This window comes from Aythya fuligula, chromosome 4, assembly GCF_009819795.1.
Source record: "Aythya fuligula isolate bAytFul2 chromosome 4, bAytFul2.pri, whole genome shotgun sequence".
Lineage (NCBI taxonomy): Eukaryota > Metazoa > Chordata > Aves > Anseriformes > Anatidae > Aythya > Aythya fuligula.
Window position 1 is genome coordinate 57,182,332 of NC_045562.1, and position 17,888 is coordinate 57,200,219.

A 17,888-nucleotide genomic window follows, 5' to 3' on the forward strand; every position below is an offset into this window, starting at 1 on the left:
AGGCATATAATTGTTTTTACAGGTGTGCTGACGCTCTGTTTCTTATGAAAGTGGCAAAAACTGTTTAGTGTTGCAGGAGCACAAAATGAAAAACACAATGGACACACCACTTTGCTGGGTCTGATAGCAAATACAGAAGCACTGTAGAATGTGCTTAGACCTTTTCCTGATGATGGCCATTGAATTACATTGTTTGTGCTGGATCATGAAAGGACATGAATGTTGGAACTTTGAATGTTCACTTTTGTTTTTCTGCTTCTTTCTTGAAGGTAAAAGTGCTTCTTTTTGACATAGAAAACAATATTAGGGTCTTTATTTGTTCTCTTTTTGTCTCCTTTATCAAAAAGATATTGATTAACTTATAATGGTATTTCTTTTCAGGTTATAGAAGAACAAAGCTTATTCTGTTATTCCAACTTTCTTGGAACTTCACATTTGCCTGCAACATTTCAGTCAAACAGCTAGCTCTGCTCCCACTGACTTCAAAGGTATGAGAGGTGAGAGGAGAAGTTGCTATTGCATCAGGGCTTTATATTCTGCTTCATTTTATCTGAAATAGTCACAAAGTTTATTGTCGTATTATTAGGTCAAATTCAGTTGTCTTTATTTAAATTTCCTAAGGGAAAAAAAAAAAAAAAAATAGACCAAAGAGACAGATTTGGCCATCAGTTACTGTTAAAAAGATTTTTCTTTTGATATTGTGGGTAAAACATTCTGGACAGGGGCCTATCCTTGATTGCTTCCATATTCTAGTTTTCTTTCTGAGGACAAATTTGCATGTGCATATGCCCATATGCATGCCTGCATACAGCTAGGACAAATATGTTCAAAAAAGTTTTGAATAATGAACTGTTCTATCAGAAGTGAGTCTCCCAGTTGTGCCTCAAAAGAAATATAATTTTGATTGCCAAGGTTTTCAACTTGAATATGTAATTTCAACATGTATGGTTGGAAATTGAAAATGGAACTGCATGTTACAAAAACTATACTGTTTGTGAAGGAATCATTAAAAGGTCCAAATTTCTTTTAATATTGGTCAAATTAGAAAAATTCATCAACAATTTCATCAAAATTTCACCCTGCCTTTATGACAGAGTTGGTTTAAGTAACGGACTCCAAATCCTCCCTTTGGAAGAATCAAAGACCATTGGTTACAACCCAGCTACACCAACCAAGGTTTAGTAAAGATGCAAGAAGGGTAGAGGAGTCTTAGAAGAGAATACGTATGCATTCAAGAATATGTGATCTGTTAATTCACATTTTAAATTAGGAATACAGGGTGAGTTTTGGGGACTCTTGCCCCTTCACGGCTTTCTCTGTGGTTCTGTTTCCTTAAATCTAAGAAAGTATGCAATGGGACAGTGGGCCAGAAAACAATATTTAAGTTTATAAGTTTTAAAGGTGAATTTCTGCTTTTTAACACAGACATATTTTCTCTAATTTTTACAAAAGTTTGACTATCTTGCAGATAAACACAGTAGAAATTAATGCACTTCTTTTTTTTTTCAGAGTTAATGCAACCTAATACTGTGTTGTTACATACACACTCATGTAAGTGTGCATTTATAATAGGTACCTGTAAATATATATAAATCCATAGAAAAGGAAATGAAGATGCATTTTCCTAACTGAAATAGTTAATTATGCAATCTCTGATAACTATTCTGGTATGCTTTCTTAATTCATGTACTACTGCAGAATTGTTCAGAAAATGCTGTGTATTGTCATAGAAAGCATTCAAAAAAAAAACAGAAAATTTTTCCACTGATACTGGTTCTATTGTATTCCATGGTGACAATATTACTTCACTGTCAAGTTCTTTTCTTTCCCAAGCAAATCATATGTTTTAATCCAATTTTATCCAATAAAAAAGACAGAATGATTATTTTTGTACTTCGGTAACAGAAAACATGAAATATTAGTCTTTTCTAGGAATAGGAATATTTCAGTAGGAATATTACAGTAGGGATATTTCTCAACAGAAGGGAAAAATCTGCTTTTAACAAATTCTGCATGTGTTGATTTCAGTATATTTCTATTCATACAAACTCATATGAGAGATTCTTTTATTTTCTTTGAAACCTTTTCCTTAAAGCAAGCATTTGTATTTCAACTTTAGGTAAAGTTCTAAACATTAGCATTTGTGTGCATTTCTTTCAGCCTACCTCATCATTTTCTTGTTTCATGCCCAGGGCTTAGCAGTTGGAGTTTAAAAACAGCCAGCTTTAATGTCTATGACTGACATGTAATTTCTGCTTACTTTAAAGCTTTTTTTTTCCGCTAACTTTGCCTTTTTTAATGTTCTTTCCTGCCCATAATCACAAAGCTACATAAGCTCTTTTGTGGTTTAATAAATATTGTCAATTTTTTAAAGCACCACATAGTGTGTATTCTTCTTCAAAGATAGTTATTAAGTATATAAAAAGAAGCTTGTTACATTTGTAGATTCATTTTTGTTATTATTATTCCTACTGCTTATATTTAAATTAGGAAAGATAATCCATTAAAGAGAGTGAACTGTCAAAAATATTGCCATATCTATCATTAAGTATAACCTTCCTGGGTTTAAATAATATTATGGTTATGACACAAAGCAAAAGACCTTGAATTTGAAATTAATGCTCTACCTTCCATTAACACTGTTTTCATGAGGAACACAAAGCCATGTGAATGTAAAGGATCTATTTAGCTCATAGGTACTCTAAAATCTTCTATTTAAAAAAGTGACAATTACAAGTAAAGTGCCTATTTGTAATATATACGTTACATAGCAGAACCTTATGTTAAATGCTTAATGACATGCATCTATCTTAGTTCTGCAGAATTATTGTTGAGAATTGAGCCTTTAAAGGATTCAGCATCATAGCTGTACACTTTGCTTTTCATTATCTGATGAAGTAAACTATCTGAGAGATACAGTAAATACAGTTTTCTTTTTCACACTGCTGAGAAAAAAAAAAAAAAAAAAAAGAAAAAAAAAGAAAAAAAAAAACTTATCATTGCAGCTGGAGGGGCAGAAAAAAAACTAATTTTATTCACCCCCAAAAGTTTGTTGAGTTGTTTTCTAAGAAAAATGTTTTGCAAAGCATCTTGAAATTACTTGTAAAATATAAAACATGAATAGGTGAATTATTTATTACACTGAGTTTACCATCATTTAACTGGGGTTGCAGGAAGAGTTCATTTGTGATTTGCTACTGGATTAGTTTTAGATTAATAATAAGACAGTGTAATGAATCTGCTTGAATTTTGCCTCCTATGATCCTTAATACCCCACTGCATACAGTGTATGTGTAAGTAGCTACCTGCTGAGACATATATTCAAAGACCAATAAAACACATGAAGCCAGGACCTTAATAACTCAACCATCCCACACTACAATTAATTCATAATGGATCCTTAGGTGGTAAACTGCAGCTATTTGGTTTGATGACTGCATGCATCCTTTCTTCTTTTTCCTACCCAACTGTTTACCAAATACATGTTTACAACTTATTTTTTCTCTCATTGTAAACATTTTAACTGATAAGAAGTTTCCAGCTTATATTTTTGGCATCTGCTACAATACAGTATTTTATTAGTATTTGAAGTAATGTGTTTAGACAATGAATGAAATCAGTGAAATATTTCTTCTCATTGCTCATACAGAATTGAAAATTCTCAGAAATAATTAAATGAATTATGCGAAGGTTCATCTTGGCTTCCTTTTTGTGACAGATTTTCCACTACACAAAGAAACAAGAAACAAAAAACAACTAACCAACCAACAACAAAAAGGTTTTTTCAGCCATTTTTGAAGTACTGGATTTATAGTAAATTGTCCAGAGCCTGCAATCTGCGGGTTCTATATTTCACATATAGTAAAAAACACTAACATTAATCTCTACTATGACCAATAAGGGATCAGTTAATATAAAAATTTGGAGCAAAGCAATTCAAACAAGATAGTGATGTACGATAAAACAGAAATGAGTGCAGAAATATTCCAAGTGTATACTCAAAATAAAAATTATTAGGGAGAACCCAGTCTACCAAAATTAGTGCATCCTGTAGTGCATCCTGCCTCCACTGAATATTTGAATGAGGCTGGTCAGGTCAGGAAAACAATGATGTAAGATCTGCTAACACAGCAAAGTCACCCTTTCAAGTTGTGTTTCTCTTACTGTACAAGGGGTCTTGTCTCTTTTCCGAGTTACCTTCTTTCTTAAAACAATGAACAAAAATGAACCTTCAGCAATTTCACTGTTATTTTTGTGTATAAGATTAGTTAAAATGTAAAAACACCAGCTAGTGCATTTCATGCACTTGTCAAATTGGATATTGTACCAAATGAATTCTTTGTTAAGCTTTACTTTTCTTTTAAAGTAGCTGTAGTACTTATAGTGATGTATATTGAGAACCTATTGCTCATTTGTTAGAATACAATAGAATACAGTGCTTTAAATAGTTACTGCAAAAAACTTTTCCATAAGCCTCTGTACTTATCATTGTCTAATGTATTATATCCATGTCAAATTGTAGCATATTTCAAAGTAAAATAAAAATGTTCAGGAGAAGGAAAAAAGAAACATAATTTAATTTAAAGTTAATTTCAAATTATAGAATTAGCAAAAAGCAGAAAATAACATGAAATATCTTTTTCATAACTTCAAATAAATTACATTTTTAAATCTATGGAAAACCCTTCAGAGTTGTGGAGGTTTCTTGAAAAAACTTCAGAGCAAACCCTTGTGTTATAAACTTGAAGAGTACAGAAAGAGTTGTTTTCCCTATTACACTGATTCATTGTTTCTAAAGCCAGAGAAAATATCAGTGCTACTGTATCCCCTTCTCTGGTTAGAGAATTTAAGTTGCTTCTGTAATTCTTAATAATTTGTTTAACTGTCATTTTAACATCATTAAAGCTAGGCACTATGTTGGTCTCTCCATCCTGCAAAGATAAATAATAAGGCTCATCTTTAAGTACACACATAATAATACTGATTCTAGGCTGTTCATACACATTAAGATAGTATCATCTGTAATTTTTTGTATATTTGTTTTGCTCAGACATAAAGAATACATTGCTCTCTGAAGTGTGATGTTCTGATTAAGAAAAAAAAAAAAAAAAAAAAAAGTATTTTGGGATGCTAGTGCCTTAAAACAGAAATATCTGCTTTCTAGTTCTGACAAAAAAAAAATAATAAAAAAAAAAGTAATGGATGCACATGTACAAGTAGAGCTTTCAGCTGAAGGCTGGAGCCAGTCTAGCTTGATTCTGGATGAAGTCCACCCAGAAGTCAAGTTTATTTAGTACATTCATACTTGACTTTGAAGGAGTAAAGTTTTGAGAAGGATCTCTGAAATCTTCAAAAAAATTGTTTTGGTCATTTGGAATACTGTTCACTTTCCTGTTACACTTAAAATATATCAACCTTCTTCTGTTTCTGTTAGTGAATTTAATTTCCTGAACTAGTATTCTATAACATGCTAGCTGTACAATGGTTTTATGCAGGTTTGAATGCAGGTAATACAGGTTGTGAAACTTTACTGATAAGGAGCTCTCAAGTATTTTGAAAATTCAAGACCATCTGGAAGACAGAAAAATAAAAATATAGATATAGCAATCTTCAAAAAAAAGGTCATGAAAACAGCTCTTGTCAGTTAGTATTCAGTAGCAGAATTGCTAATCTCATAACATGACCTACAACACGAGGCAGAAAAATCAAAGATCAAAAGTGAATAAGAGCAAATATAATAAGAAGCTTGACTTACAGTAAAAATACAGTAAAAATATTTATGTAGAAATCAAATGTCTTATACTGAAGATTTTTAATCCAATAGTAAACATAAAGATTATGTAGTTCCTACGTTTCAAAAATATAAAAGTAATAATTTTGATGAACAAAATATAAATTAATAAATGGTGGCTAAAGTAATATATACAGAAGTCTGATGTGGCCTTAAGTAAATAGAAAAGACTTCATATTTTTCTTATTTTTCCATTAGAAAATATACAGTATTTTTACTCTGCTCCAAAATACCATACTTAATTCTTCAGAACAAAGTAAAGTATTTAATTTATTGCTTTACCTTTGTAATTCAGTCTTAGAAAAATTAGACTTTTTTCCAATATAATGTACGAGTCAAGTAGTTATGCAATGAGGTTGGAATTGAGTCAATAAATCCCTCTATTGCCACGCAGAACTCCCACCCCCAAAAAAACATTTTTAATATCTGGTAGTAAAGTTACCACTGTATTCCTGTGAGACTTTTTAATGTAAAAAATTGAACTAAACTATTATGGAATCAAAGTAAATAAAATCTCAGCTGTTATTTTTTGTCACCCCAGAACAAGAAGTTATCGTAGCACAAAAATAATACAATTTATTTTAAATAACAGAAGATAGAAGTGTAGGAAACATGAACTTCACTGACCTTTTTCCTTAATTATCATTTGTTCTCTGTTTTATGTTAAAGACACATGGTAAGTCACATTTGACTTAGTTATATCTCCTAGAAAAGTTTGAATCTGCAAGAAATAAGGAGCATAAGCTCAGAACTGTGTTCAATTTTTCTGAAGATCATTTCCACATTTAATTAGAAAAAAAGGATTATTTTTAAAATATCATCGATTTTACAGATTGACAGGTTCCTTCACACTAGAACTTATTATCTATTACAGTGAAAAATCTTGTATTTTGCTTTCATGTAACTTCCCTTCTATGAAGTTGATTTATTCAGTACTAGTTCCCAAAGTAGTATTGGACCTTGCTTAGAAAAAAATTGAGAATTTATGTAACAAATTTGCTTTCCCCACTTGCATTGCCTGAATAAGTCCTTCCATTAACAGGATAAGCCTTACAAATTACTATGAGTGGAGTGGATTTTTTTTATTAGTGAGTTTCTGTTTCCCTTCCTCTTCCCAAAAAACAATCATCTTCTTTAAATAGAAAATGTCAGCTAAATGAAGCTGAATGTAACTGTGGATTTCTCAAATTTTGGCTCTCAGAACATGAGGAACATGCTAGTCCAATCATATAAACCCAGTCATATAAATCCAATGTATTCCAGAGTCCTTAAAAATAGATCATAACAACACCATATTTAGCTTTCATTCCAGTTATACCTTAGTCAATTTCAGTTTGATCATCATCAACTTTAATAATCATTTACATCCTTTTTATAAACTTTTAAACACCTTTATAAGCACATTTTGCCAACAAGTTTCCAGAAATATATATCAAGCAGGATAGGGCAGAGGATAAAAAAAAACGTCACACAAAAAAAAAGGAAAGAGAAATGTGATAGTTTTACCTTCAGCAATAATAAGCATCAGTTGACATTTTAAATGATTAGAGTGTTTAAATTAAACATCTGTAATTATGAAAAATTCATGCTAATGAACATGCTAAAGAAGCAGTCTAGGAAATTTCATGTATAAATTTGTGTTTGTGTTTATATGTCTTTTATAACTGAAATTACCTTGGGTTTTAGCTTTCTAAATGCTTTTTTTGTTTCTTTGTTTGTTTTGTTGTTGTTTTTGTTGTTGTTGTTTTCCTTGAAGGAGATTTTTGTTGTTTTTTTTTAAACTTTTGCTGTTTTTTTAAACTTTTTAAACTTTAAAAAAATAAAATAATTAAAAAAAAAAAAAAAAAAAAAAACATTGTATTTGGGATCTACAAACCTTATCTTTTTTTTTTTTTTTTTTCAAAAGTTGTCTCCATTAAAACATTTTGATGGAGTATTATCAAATGTTTTATTCCATAAAACCCAACTGTGCATTCTTTTATTAGAGAATCATAAAAGTTGGTACTATATACCTACAGAACAATATGAAAGCAATAAACCACAACTATTCCTTCCCTTTTTCCTACTTTCAGGAGACCATAATAAGAAGAAAATCAGCACTGGTGAGTTTTAATACCTTCTTTTATTCTCCATTCAATCAAATTTATCTTAATAGAGAAATATTTTATTTATTTTTTTTTCCAGCTACTTTCCATAAGGAAATATTTTTGGAAGTAGATCTCTCATGAGTTCTTTGGAATCAGTTTATAAAATGTGGAGTGAGATAAAAGCGAGGCATTCATTCACTGTATTTTTAATATGCAATTCTTCTCAAACTCTCTGAAGAATGATCTATCAAATTGAATAGCTGATGCACTTTGAACACTTAGCTCTAAAAGATAGATGACATTTTTTTCATTAGTTTAAAATTTATATGCTACTATATCTGTCACAATAATAATAAAATCTGACAGTGCAGATCATATGGGTATTTCACACAGCAGAGGTAATGTGTTCGTTGGAAGATAAAATGACAATTTGTTCAAATCATAGATTTTTAAATTTTAGACAAACAAGGTAGCTCTCACTCCATGTATCTCATTCTTTCAGAATCATTTGTTTGCTAACAATACTATGGCAGGATCCAGACCATCCCCATTCTCTCTCTGTGGGAATCTGACAGATTGCAGATATACAAGAAAATGACCCAGAAAGCCTTCTCTGCAACATTGTTTGAACAGAGACACCAAAGCCTTACCAGGTGTTGCCTTGTTGAGCTTGTGAGTTCCCATGATATGCTTTAGCCGATGACCAAAATCACCAAAGGGATATCCCTTGATTCTGAATCATTATCTGGGGTGACCAGCATCGTACAAAATACCCTTACCTCTTTCTTAGTGATGGGATGCTATTCAATGCAAAGCTCACTAGTCATAACTTTTATTTTTAAAAAGCACATTGATGGAAGGATAGCAAGGCGATTATCCTTTGATAGTAAGTTCAGGCTGCCAGGAACTGGAAGATATAATATTTCTGCCTGAGGGAACTAGCTATTGCTCCTAATTCCAGTTGCTGCCTTAAAAAAAGTATTATTGTATAGTCAGGAAAACGGGAAAATAATGTATAGACAAGAATACTAGACACAGTACTAAAACAAATATGTAAGAGTTTTTGACTCCATATTCAAGAATTTAAGACACTTTCATTAAATTTTGACAGGACGGTTGATGGCTAGTTTTATAGTTGTAGCTTAATGCAGCAAATTCCCTTTGCAACCTCAGCTGAAGTCTGTATAACACTTGTCTCTATTCACTAAATCTGGATTATTTGAATGTATTTATCTTCCAACAGAGGGACACACTGCACAATTCCATCACCTGACCATCTCAATTTTCTCATTTATTCTATTTCCAAAATTAGTTCAGTTCTCTCCCCAACTATATTTTTAAAAGCAAAATTAAAAAATATACATTTATGTTTTCAACATTATTAAAGAAGAGGAGGATAAAACACTTTACAGAATAAACTCAAGTTTTTGTTTTGTTGTTTTATGTGTGTTTTGTTTTTTCTTCCCTATGACTCGCACTATTTTTGTCAGTTTGAACTGCATACAATAACACAAGTGTTTAAAGATGCACCCTCAGGAAAAAAAAAATACATTTTCCTAGCATGAACAGTATTAATCACAGGTTAATCTAACACTAAGCAATAGTATTTACAACACCTTTTAAATCCTTCAAAAGATACAGAAAAACAGGAACTCTTGGAAAGAAAATAAAAACAGTTGAATAGTGTTTGCACTAGCTGCCATTTGCAGCAGAATCCTCTGAGGTAGTCTCTTAAAGCCCTCAAGTTCTGAGCAGCCAACACATTCTTTTTGTGCAAGACCTAAGCAGTCACTAACAAAGTTCTGATTCCTATTTCAACCTCCATAAAGGATGCCCAGTGTAACAAACGAAATCATGTAGTCACAGTTTTATACTTTCATTTCACAATCTTTAAATTCTACCCAAGGCCTTCTACAACAGGGTTACAGCAGTGGTAGATAAGGGAAGGGCAACTGATATCTACATGAACTTGTGCAAAGGTTATCAAAGGGCTGGAGCAACTCCCCTATGAAGACAATCTGAGGGAGTTGGGATTGTTCAGTCTGGAGAAGAGAAGGCTCTGGGAAGACTTCCTTGCAGCCTTCCAGTACCTAAAGAGGGCCTACAAGAAAGCAGGAGAGGGACTCTTTGTTCCTCCCTTTTGTCAAGGAGTGTAGTGATAGGACAAGGAGTAATGTCTCTAAACTAAAAAAGCATAAATTTAGATTATATCTATACAAGGAAGAAATTCTTCACCACGAAGGTGGTGCGGCACTGGAGCTGGTTGACCAGAGAATCTGTGAATGTCCCATCCCTGGAGAAGTTTAAGGCTCGATTGGATGGGGCTTTGAGAAACCTGACCTGGTGGAAGGTATCCCTGCACACAGCGGTGGTTTGGAACTAGATGATGTTTAAGTTCCCTTCCAATCTAAAACATTCTATGATTCAATGTTATGTTCATTCATTATTTAAATATCCAGTCTTGTAAGGGTAATATTTTGAAATCTTTTAAAAACTGGTTACACAATAGGTTAAAAAATAAAAATAAAAATCATCTGGGGCCTTCCTCAGGCAAATTCTTTACAAGTTTCCAAGGAATCTGTCTATTACAGGGAAAAATTTATAAAGTTCAGAGGGAACAAGCTTTTCCCTTACATTTGCAGTTTATTGGTCAGTGGCAGTATTGTAAATTGCTATAAAATACCTGTTAGGCTTTCCATGACCTATATTCCCATATCTAAAATCTCCCAGTAGTTAAGTAATATTTTTTAATAATTTTAAAGCAAAGCCTCATTTGCTCTTTTTTCTCCTGCTGCAGCCCTCACAGTCAGCTAGATATCCTGAGCTGGATAAAAACCAGCATGTCATTATGAAAGTTTTTCCTCTGTTGGTTTGCACCTCTCCATCCACAAAGGAAAGAATACTTGAGCCAGCTGTTTTGTGTAAATTTGTAAATACAACTTGTGATTTAATAGTGGTTGGAAGTAGCAAAATTCTTGCATTTTACCCAGAGAACTTTCCTACTTACTTGGAAGTTTTGAGAAATGCCTCTATCCTGTACACTTGTCCCTGGCTGCTATGAATTTTATCTGGACTTGTAATATTTCATAGCTTCAGAAAGGTCTATTGCTCTACTTAAATCAAGATATCTTTCCCAACTGGTCAGTTTTCCCTGAGGTTTTGTTAAATATATTCCAGACAAATTTGCTACTTCAAGCCAAAAGATTCATACCACTCTAGTCAAAAAAAAAAAAAAAAAAAAAAAAAAAAAGTATGATTGTTAAGCAATAACTTTAACTGCACAGTATTTTATAGATACGAAATGAGCCCCTGCTGTGCTCTGAAATTTACAGAGTGAGAGTCTTAGCTTCTGCAAGCTCAGATGTACTTTTGAAAAAGATGGATCTGTGCTATATTAAATTACTTACAGATGTGTCCCAATATGACAAAGACAGGGATATCTTCAAGGGAGCTGTGCTCACCAACTCTGCTTGAAAGACTTTTCCAAACATTTATAAATGTCCCTTTCCTTTGCTTTTCAGCTAAGATTGGCATGTGACTCTAATCAATTGAACTTCAGTAAACTTCAAACCTCTGTTCTGTAGTAGTCTGTTAAGCTGTTAAGACTTGTGAAGCTTTGTAAAATTTCAGATATATTGTTTTTGCTGACAGTGTCTCTTTCCAGTGTGCAGTAGCTCTGTATATAAGAATGACTCAGGACTGAGATAATTAAGTAGAAGACTAGATTTTAGTATTGTGAACCATCTTAAAAATATTTGAAATATTGAAATATGAGTAAATCTTTAATATTTAGCAGAAGGTCTAAATGTTCCCATGGATAATGCTATGCAGCAGCTTTCAGGAATAAAGGTTTTGGTGATCTAAATGACCATCTAAATCCCTAAATCACTTGAATGGGAAGGAAGAATTGTCCGTGCTTAAATACAACATCTAAAAGTTGGTTCAGTGTCTGGGAGGACACCTAAACTCTCTCAGTATATACAGAAAGAAAAGGGATGACTGATATCCTGACACTGTCTGGACTTAGTTAAGTTCACAGTCCAGAATTATTGTCATTATTTAGAAGCCCACCCTGGTAGTGGCCAGAACATATATTGTGCAATTAATTTCTTTTACTTTTAGATGCTCCTCATGGTGCAAATAACATGTATTCTGGGCCTTTTCAGTTTCAAAATATCTGGTCAAGAAAGTCATCCTGTCCTGCAAGATTATGGTCTTTGTTGAGTATCAGGTAATTCATGTGGCAGAGGGGAAAGGATCTTTCTCAGTCTGTACATCTGAGACTGGGTCAGCATTTAAAAAGAATGCATAAATTACAGTCTAAGCAGTCGATGAGTGTACAATAGAAAATTGGATGTTGCCAGGCTTTAAGTTATTCTCAGACAGCAAGAGGGAAGGTTTTTTTGCACTTTGGGGACAGCTTATTTATTTATCCTTTGCATTAAGAATCAGTAGACAAAATGCACAAGTCATCCTAGAGTCTTTGTTTTCCAGGAATGCCAAACACTCAGAGTAGAAGGTTTCTAATTTCACAACTATATTTTCTGGCCAAAGAGCTAGGGTGTTTTTTTAGACTGCTGCTCCATTAAAAAATTGATTGGGTGTCAGACACAAGCCATAGGACAGGCTGTTCCTGCTGCTCATATGGACAAAAATGGCAATCTTAAATAAATAAATAAATAAATAAATAAATAAATAAATAAATAAATAAATAAATTCAAAGTGTGGTTCAGGGAATAGTACAGACTGCTCCTACCACAGGAAGATTTTTCCCATTATGATGGTGACCCTATTTAGAGAACAAGTGGGACATTTACTGCAATAATTGTAACACAAGCCACATGAATTTTAAGGGTAGAGAATCTGTTGAAGAGTAAGGTATCTGTTTCATGGCTTTCCATGTCTAAGTGGATAACCAAGGTAGTGGAAATAGTGGTGATGCCTCTAGTCTTCTAATTTACCCATAAATTATTCTTCAGGTATATAAGCATCTGTGTCTCAAAAATACCTTAGGGATTTATCTCAAATGTATATACTCAATAATTAATTAAAATTAATCAAAGGTCTTCGGTAAGAATTGCATGACTTTTATACACTGTAGTATACTTTTCATAAATAGAAAGTTTTCATGAACCATTACCTCATTTTCAAAATATTTTAAGATTTTTTTTTCTGTTATCCTTGTAAGCACATTTTAAAACTCCATTTTTATAGGCATTATACAAATAATAAATGGAGTTTGAATTTTTCTGCTACTGTTTTGAAAATACAAGTAATCATGTAGGTTTAGTTAGGTGACCATACTGAAAACTTGTTATAAAAAAGAGACAAATAAAACAAGGTCCAATTGCTAATTCGCTTTCCAGAGGAGAAATGTTCTCTATGTGTAATTTTTGCTAGCAAGCCACTTAGGTAGCAGTAATTTATAACAAAAGGAGTCACAACAGAACATTACGAAGTAGATGAAAGGTTTTACAAATGTGATATACAATTTTAAATGAGGAAAAAAAAAAAAAAAAAAAAAAAAACTAATTTGCCTGTAATTTTGCTATCTGAACATGTTTGTGTATGATTTATCTTATTGTTACAGCTGGATTCAGCTGTGAAGGTAAATGCTGAAAAAGCAGTTTGCTAACCTGGTTTATTCCCATTAGACAGCACTGGTTTATAATGAGTAATGGGAAAACAAGTCTATTTTTATATGCACAGTGTATCCATTTATGTGGTCTTTATAGCCCCAAATATATGTCTGCACCTATGAACAGCCTGTTTCAACCCTCCTGCCATTTATCATTAGGGTTAAAAGTTTTGCAGAAATGTGTATAATATGTTAAATACGAAGCTGGGTTTTGTTTTATTGTTTGTTTGTTTAGAAGTGTAAGAATTATCAAGAAGTTCAAGGCAAAGCCTTCTGAACACATTCATTTTCAGTGCCGAAGGACACAAGGACAGAGTGCTCAGACAAAACCTGGGGAAAGAATATAGGACAGAGTGGTTACATTAAATATTTAAATACTGAGGGCAATGAGGAAAAAAAAAAATGTAGGTTGATTCAAAAGCTTTACTCACCTTCAAGCAGACTTGTTGAACCAGTCTGTCAAGCAGGCTGTCTAAATGTCCATGTCATTACACCAGCCTGGAGGCTTGAATATCGCCCACAGGGCACGTGTTTGCACCTCTTCCTTCCACCAAGCTCTTATGCAAGTGAGTTATGAAAAGATTTAAAGGAAAATCTATTTCTACTCCCTTACACACCATCCTTTTTCACAACTAAGAATATTTTATTACACAAGGTAACATTACAGAACTGGGTGAGAACAGGATGAGGAAGGTAATAACAAAATTCAGGGTTCAGCTGAGATCCAGCATTAAGTTCAGGCAATGAAGAGACAGTATGTCAGAAGGCTGCCGAAAATGGCAGGATCTTACAGAGGAAAGGTCTGTCTCACACAATGTGCCTGGGGACATGTCAAGCAGCAAAACGAATGTGAAAGAAGGAGCAGTGTGGTAAGTTCACATTGCTTCTTCTGATCTAAAAGTAAAATGGTGTTCCCTGAGAGATAAATGCATTATTCAGAAGCCATTTCAGGCCTTGGCCAATGCTGGACAACCATTTTGTTGTTAGTTGCTTACTTTTACAGAAGAGCTTCAGCCTTTTTATTTTTTATTTTTTTTTTTTTTTTGGGGGGGGGCATGTTGGGAGAACAAGGAGAAAAAACACTTTTGCTTCTCTTTAGGAAGAGAAGATAATAGAAATCTGAAACTGGACACTGAACCACAAAATATTAATGCATTATGCTATCACTTTTATTTGGACAAAAGTAAAGTGAGCTGTGGGCCCTGAGATGCAATAGAAATAGCAAAATGCTGTAGCTTACAATGGTAAACTTAATGGCAGAAAATATGATATGTAAAGTGAAAATGTATACACATCAGACAATGAGTGTTGTCAGTGAGGAGGTCAACTCTTTGTGGATACCAACATTTTAGTATTGTTATTTTGTTAATATGCAGGTTAAGAAAATGACAGCTGAGTGGTATAACTTGTTTACAGTATAAGGAGAAATGTTTTGCACACTGCGTAAAATCCATGATGTTGAAAGTTTAGTTCTGCCTTCTGAGCTCTAAGGCTCTTGTTTCTCCTGGATATTTCAGCTCCTTATCTCAAGTTTTCTTCAGCTTGTTTACTGAATTTTCAGTTTGCTTGCTCAGGAGATTCTTAAACTAGAGCAAGCAGACTAAAAATTCTGTAAATAAACTGAAGAAAATGCAAGATAAGGAGTTAGAGTGTTCAAAAAGTAAGAAGAGCTACAAATACCTTGGCAAGGAATTAACTCTTCACAATATCTATGCATATACACATATGCTTTATGCATGTGCACTTTCATCATGAGCTTTAAGAAGATTTTATTCAGAGTGGCAGGTGTAGTTTGTCCTACATACCATACATAACAGTGCATCAGCCACTCATTGCTTCCCACTTAATTAAACAGGAAAGCCATAAGTAAACTGCTGACAAAGACTCAGTATCACACACAGGCTCAGTGACTGCCACTGCATTTAATTAATTAAAATATAATACAGCTAACTGAGTAGAGGAAAAAGCAAAATCTAAGTACTTTTGAACCAATTATTCTCATAAGTGTACAAAAGTAATAACATCCTTCTAAAAACAGCTTAAAAAACTATAAGAGAGTTGTGAAGAAATAAATTTTAAATGTTCTGTTACTTTTCTTTTAGAAAGTTCATTCCACCTAAATTGTCTTAAGGAATAAAAGCTCCCTCATGAACCATTTTTAATTCTCTCTTCATCTGTAAAAACAAGCTGAGAAGTACTTTAATTTACTGCTGATCACTGGGAGGAGAGAAAGGAATGCAAAATTTAAATGACATTCACACACAAAGTTAATAGCTGTTATTACTCTCTGAAGGAAAGTGTTGATGAAGTATTACTTCATATAATGTACAGGAGACATTCAGCTTTATAGTCCTTAATAGTTAAGGTACTGTTTGGCAAATATGTACATACATATGCACATATGGCATATGGGTATCTTAGTAAGGCAGTAAGTGAATTTAACAATGGATCTTTACTGTTATCACAGATGTATTTAGTGCTTTTCATGCATAGATTTGAAACTCCTTACAAAACAACAGAATGGCTGTCATCAACACTAGAACAGTTAGCAAAGGTAAAGAGCAGAGAGATTGGGGATTTAGAGAAATGTCCTAGCAGGTGAGGGGCAGATCTCCAGAGCCCTGGTACAATCTGCATATTTGGACATTGCTTCCTTCAAGGAAAACAAAACAAAACAAAACAAAACAAAGTCTGAAGTAACACACTAAGTCACTTGAAATAAAACCTTATTCACATTTTGGTCAAAATCTGACCAATGAGCAGTGGGAAAAAGTAATTATTAGTATATTTCAGTTCCCATCTAAGTGAAGCCTAGGAGATTGCTTGCCAAAGTTCATGCAAAGTAGTAGAATAAATACGTTACCTAAAGTGCGAAAAGTGGCACAGATGAAAGCCCCATCCTAGAATATTAAGATTAAAATGTGTTTGAAAGATTAATGTTTGAAACCTGATGTTGTAATTTTCTTACTTATGCAGCAACATATATTAATTATCTACCAGAACAAATACTATATATGTATTCATAGTTGCTAAGGCTCATTTTACTAATAGTTTTCTTTTTTTTTTTTTTTCATGTTTCAGGAAGCTATTTCCGCTTTTAGATTGGATGTAGTTTCACTGAGCTGTAAATATACGGCTCCAGCCAAATGATCTAGATTTTGAAAATATTTTTTTCCCTCTTATCTTCTGAGGAAAGAAGATGTAATTAATCTGATAGTACTGTAGCAGATACCCACTAATGCTATTGCTAACTAGCTACCTCAGCAGTATTTTTTTCATCCTTTTTATGGCATAGCAAACATGGAAGAGATCTTTTTCTATCAGACCAAATCAACTGCATGCTCCAAAGAACAGCAATAAGTATACACACAGCACCAACACATCTAATGCTACTGTCAACATGCTTTTCAGTTTTCTCATCAAATCTACAGCATGCTTCTTCCATGTATAAAAGACTCTTTTCCCGTTTCTATTTGTTATTGTACATAATATTAATAATTTTCCCACTGATATCTTCCCCTACGTTCTTCCCCTATCTTTCAGGATAGAACGAGTAGTATGACATCCGCTTTAATACCAGCTGAACTAGCTAAAATCCAAATACCAAATATATTAATGATAATGTGTGAACAGTAAATGGAATATATTGATATTTGCACCAAATAAAGCCTTATTTATATATACACTTCCATAAAGCAGCCTCATTAGAATATGGCCCTAAACCATTAATTTATGCCTTCCAGCGCATCAGCACCATCTACTGCAAACTGACATAACAACAGTCTTTACCACTATAAATATGTTTCCACATTTTGTTTATCCCTTACATCTGGCATTCTTGGGATTTTCTTTTTTATTTCACTTATTGTTCCAGTATGACCTACAATAATAATAATAATAATAAGCTTAGTTTGTCATTTTTGAAAAAGCTTCTGGAATTGTGACTTCTTTTTCAAAAGAAATCAACCACTGGAGTTCAATTGGTTGAACTCTGTAATTATAGAAGCTTTGAAAATGCTTAAGGTGAAAATATATCTTTGATTTTTCTTGCTTTTACGTGTCAGGGTGGAGAGGCAGAAGGGAAAGAACAGGGGTTAAAAATGTTTTTTAATGCAGAATAAACTAAATCCTCCAAATCCATTCCTGAAAAGGAAACAATACTTCTCTTTCATCTATGGTCAGGACTCAATAATAAAGACTTGGCAGAATCTCATCGGGTTGCCAACTAGCTCCTTGACTTTAAACACAGTCCTCCCACTCAGTGCATTCAAAATTTTGCTCGTAAGACAGAGGGGTCACTTTAAAGCCCTAAATACCATTAGGAAAGAGGTTTAATTTGATAAAGGCTGGAGATTTGCTATCCGCTATCATT

At 33.1% G+C, this 17,888-nt stretch overlaps 1 long non-coding RNA gene across 2 annotated transcripts in view; it reads right to left on the bottom strand.

Annotated features, from left to right (window-relative positions):
• The window catches only part of LOC116488483, a 173,368-nt gene that overhangs the window by 37,188 nt on the left and 118,292 nt on the right, over positions 1–17,888 (bottom strand). Inside the window, exon 6 of one of the 2 annotated variants that reach the window (XR_004253185.1) lies at positions 13,966–14,073. The exons of the other annotated variant lie outside the window; for it this stretch is intronic. This is a non-coding gene — a long non-coding RNA (uncharacterized LOC116488483). Of the gene's footprint in view, positions 1–13,965; positions 14,074–17,888 lie in introns of those variants that run through there. 2 annotated transcript variants of the gene reach the window in all.